Consider the following 5129-nt stretch of genomic DNA (forward strand, 5'->3'; position numbering starts at 1 on the left):
TTTCTATTCTCAGAGTTAATCTAAGATAGTATTTTATGGTCCACACAATAAAATGCCTTTGTAAATTCAATTATAGCACAAGTAAACATTTTTCTTATAATCTCTGCTTCCAACCAAGATCCACATGACATCAACAATATCTCTGGTGCCACCACCTGTTCTGAACCCCTCTTAAACTTCTGGTAAATCTCTGTCAATGTACTGTTCTAACCATTTTTAGATGATCTTCAACAATATTTTGCTTGTGATATTAATGATATTGTTTGATAATTTTCACATTTTCTTATATCCTTTTTGGGGGATTGGAAACAAATATGCATCTCTTTTAGTCATTGGCTGTGAAAGCACTTACTCCTGTTTCTTGAGCCCATAGCACACTTATAATGAGCCTATCAGTGCCTACTCAGCAAGCTTCTGGCCAGACTCCTCCCTGAGTTATCAGCACAATCATAAAAGAGCCAGACATTAAATCAGAAGCAGTGGCAAAAAAGCAGGAACCTGATGTGAAAACATTACAGTTGGTACAGGATGAAATGCCAGCAGATAGAAATAAAACAGTGATCCCTGTAGTGGGTGTCAGTGCACCTTCACTACCGCCCTTCCTTTAATTATTCAAACAGAAGGACAGATGACATGGGAGAAATAAAACAGCAACTCTACATAGACAGTGATTGATTTAATTTTACTGACATAAATATTTGCAAGAAAGTCATCAAGAAAAGTCAAAGAAGACTTTAAGAACCTTTTTAATGCATATAAGAAGACAATCACTCCTACTGGAAATACATTCCCTGTCCCATGTTTCAGTGAGAATTGAACTACATGCTGAGATACTGAGAGGAAACTGCCTCTTACTCTAGGAAACAACTGAACCCATCAATAAGAGAAAGGATCGAAAAGACCAAGCAACTCACTACGGTATCAAGCTACACAAAGATGTGGAAGACTACAAATCTGTAAGAGGTTATGTAGTTTTCAGATGGGAGAGGTTAGGAGAGATGATCTCACTGTTGCATATAGCAGTTTTTGATGCATTTTATATGCATACTAATAATTATTACTGTGTTTGTACTTAACTGGTGCTATGGGAAGACTCTGCTAATATAGAGATTTTAGAGTGTGTATAGAAGAATAGATCCAAAGCCTTCAGCAAGAAGATGGGGGGGAAAAGATCCAACACAATTTAAAAAAAAATATTTTATTTCTTAAGCTGACTTAAAATAAAGGCCTTATGCGACTTTTCAGTTTTCTTCAAATAAGCTAATGGCTTGTTTATGTAAAGCTTTTCTATTGGAATAAAAACTTTAAAAATCTTAAAAAGAATATGTATACTGACCAAATCATTCATGAAACTGGAAAAGGAATGTTCCATCAGAATCAGAGAAAGACTCATCAACAACCTGTGCTACACAGATGACACAACTTTGCTAAAACCAAGGAGGTTTGAGATGCTGCTGCAGAAGATCAAGGACTATAACCTTCAATACTGATTACACCTCAACACCAAGCAAACAAAGTTCCTTACAACTGGGTCAATAGGCAACATCATGATAGATGGAGAAAGGATTGAAGTTGTCAATGGTTTCATCTTGCTTGAATCAACAACCGACACCTTTGGTATCGGCAGTTAGGAGATCAGAAGATGTATTGCATTGGCCAAGTCTCTTGTGAGGAACGTCTCCAAAATACTGAAGAGAAATTATGGTAGCTTGAAGACTAAAATGTGCCTGATTCAGGCTATGGTCTTTCCAGTCACTTGCTACACTCTGAGAGCTCAGCAATGGATGACAGAAGAATAGCTGACACCTTTGAGTTGTCATGTTGGAGAAGAGTACTGAATATCCAGTGAATTGTCAAAAGAACAAATAAATCTTGAGAAAAGTACAGCCAGTCCTTCTTAGAGGCAAAGCTAGCAAAGTTTTGTCTCACATACTTTGGGCATGTTGCTAAGAGAGGCTCTTCCTTGGAGAGGGACATTGTATTTGGAAAAATGGAGCATTAACAAAAGACATGAAGATCCCCAATGAGATGGATTAACATAGTGACTATAGCTTAAGTGTGTCAGATATGATGAGGACAGGACAGGGTTCAGGTCTATTGTCCATAAGCTCACTATGAGTCACACTGAACTGCACTTAACAACAATGTGTACCTTGTGATTTTATTCATAAAAGAGTATCTATCTGAATGAGAAATTATTTCTACTAAAATAGAATATAAGTATATATTCATTTTCAGTTTTTTAACAGTTTAATAAAAATTACATATATTCATTAAGCATGTGCTCATTGCTGGTTTATGTTCTGTCACTATTCAAGAAGATGGATAAGGTATGTTTTAGTGAAGCAAAAGACCATCCCAAAGAAGGGTAACCCAACTGAGTGTGGAAACTACAGAACAATATCATTGATTTCACATGCAAGCAAGATTCTACTGAAGATTATCAAAAAACGACTGGAACAGTACATCAGCAGAGAACTGCCAGAAGTCCAGGCTGGGTTTAGAAGGGGTCGTGGTACTAGGGATATTGTTGCTGATGTTAGATGGATCTTAGCTGAAAGCAGAGAATACCAGAAGAATGTCAATATGTGCTTCATTGATTATGCAAAGGCATTTGACTGCGTGGATCATAACAAACTGTGGCTGACTCTGAGAAGAATGGGAATCCCAGAACATTTAATCGTGCTAATGCAAAACCTATACTTGGATGAAGACGCAGTCGTCAGAACAGAGCAGGGTAACACTGCATGGTTCAAAATTGGGAATGGTGTACACCAGGGATGTGTCCTATCTCCATACCTTTTCAACCTGTATGCAGAGCAGATTATCTGAGAGGCTGGGCTCTATGAGGAGAAGCGTGGCGTTAGGATTGGTGGACGATCTATCAACAATCTGCGTTATGCAGATGACATAACCCTGCTCACTGAAAATGAGGAGGACCTCATGCACTTACTGCAGAGGGTCAAGGACTGCAGACTTCAGTATGGAAGGAGCCTCAATGTCAAGAAGACAAAAATTCTCACCACTGGACCAATAGGTAGCATCAGGATGGATGGTGAAGAGATTGAGATTGTTCACAGCTTCAAGTTTGCTTGGCTCCATGGTCAACACTCTTGACACCAGCAGCCAGGAAATAAAAAAACGTATTGTGATGGGAAAGTCTGCTATTAGGGACCTCTCTAAAGTACTCAAGAGCAATGGTGTCTCTCTGGAGACTAAGGTGCACATGATACAGGCCATGGTTTTTGCAATCACTTGTTATGCATCAGAGAGTTGGACAGTGCCTAAGGAGGATAGAAGGAGAATTGACACCTTTGAGGTGTGGTGCTGGAGAAGAGTATTGACTGCCAAGAAAACAAACAGATTCATCGTAGAGAGGGTTAAACCAGGCTGCTCCTTGGAGGCAAGGATTCTGAGGCTTTGTCTGACATATTTGGACATGTTGTAAGGAGAGACAGGTCTTTAGAGAGGGACATCATGCTGGGTAGAGTAGAGGGACAGTGCAGGAGGGGAAGACCCTCTATGAGGTGGATTGATTCAGTGACTGAAGTAATCGGGATGGGTGTGTCAGATGCAATGCGATTGGCACAGGATAGAGCAGGGTTTAGGGCTGTTGTGCATAGGGTCGCTATGAGTCACAAAGACTCAACGGCACATAACAACAACAACAACATAAATCATTACTGTCTAGGGGTGTTCAATGTTTTTCAAGCTTGTAGGATAAGCTAGATCGGACTTACTGAGTGACTGACGCTTTAAAACTCGATGGATTTAGATCCTCTGAAATCCAATTGGACAGTTAACAGTGCTATTTCACCAGTTAACAACGCTAAGCCACTAACACTAGCTCATTGACATCCACTAACCCTAGCTCATTGACATCCAGTCAGAAGTGACTCATAGCTGACATTTCAGAGAGTTTTGGAGGCTGTAAATAATGCAGGAGAAGATTGTCCATCTTCTCCTGTGGAATCTAACCATCTAAGAAATGTTGCCAGTGGGTTAGCAGCTCTATTTTCTATGGACTACACCACCAGGCCTCACGTCCCATACTTTAGAAGATTGGAAGTCTACATTCAGGGTAGCTCTCTCTCTTGGCTCTGAAGGAAAGTCTTTGTCTCTTGAGCTACTTCTTCCTGATCAATGAGAGCTCTCCATGTCACTTGACACTATTTTACCTCTCTTGCTACATTCTGCTTTGCTCACTTAATTTCTTTGTATCCCTCGCCATTGATGTTTACGGCTTCAAGGAATGGCTATCCGTTTGTGACTGCAAGTTCTTTTTTTCCAGGTTTAGAATATCTCAGAAGGTATTAATTTGTATTTTGAAATACCTACTTTGTTTTGGGTTTGTTTTTCATTTTAGTTTTCTGATTCTGTAATTATTATTAGAAAACTCCAGTTGAGGGATGGGGAGACAAAACAGTGGAATTCTGGAATTAGTTAAGTCACTTCTTTAGTCTTGAAAGCACTGCTAAGTTTCCTGACAATTTGAAGTGACATAAAAGTAATCCATAATATGGAATTCCATAACAATTAATCAAAGTATCCTCTGTAGCTGACTGTGATAAAGCTATACTTAGGAAAATGTCCCACACATTTAACAACTCCATAATAAATACTTCACTGCATAGACGGTCCATACTTTATGAGAAAAAAAAAGATTCTTGGAGGGTCTACTGCGAGTTAGTTCACTTGAGGGCACATAACAGTAACATCTTTCTCTCATTGTTAATAACTTGGTTCCAACTTATAGCTGACATTCCAGCAACAGCCCAATGCTATAAATGACACAGGAAAGACTATCTCTCTTTCTCCTGTGGAAGACCTGATAAATTAAAACCAGCAGAGATGCACAGTCTTTGGGTTTACAGAACGACTCCCTACAATCTGTATCACCAGAGTTCCCTAGTTTACATATAGGTAGGATAATTTTTATTTAAAACATATTATGAATTTAAGGAAATTGGAGGAAACAGTTATTGAAAATACTGTCTTCAAATTTTGTAAATAAACTAGTATAAAAGAATTAAAATTCTCGTTGCCTATTTGGATACCTTTTATTCCCTTCTCTTGTCTTATTGCTATTGCTAAGACTTCCAAAACAATATTGAATAAGAGAGGTGATA

Source organism: Elephantulus edwardii, unplaced genomic scaffold (genome assembly GCF_000299155.1).
Source record: "Elephantulus edwardii isolate Elephantulus edwardi_28Jun2011 unplaced genomic scaffold, EleEdw1.0 scaffold00124, whole genome shotgun sequence".
In the NCBI taxonomy this organism is placed as follows: Eukaryota; Metazoa; Chordata; class Mammalia; order Macroscelidea; family Macroscelididae; genus Elephantulus; species Elephantulus edwardii.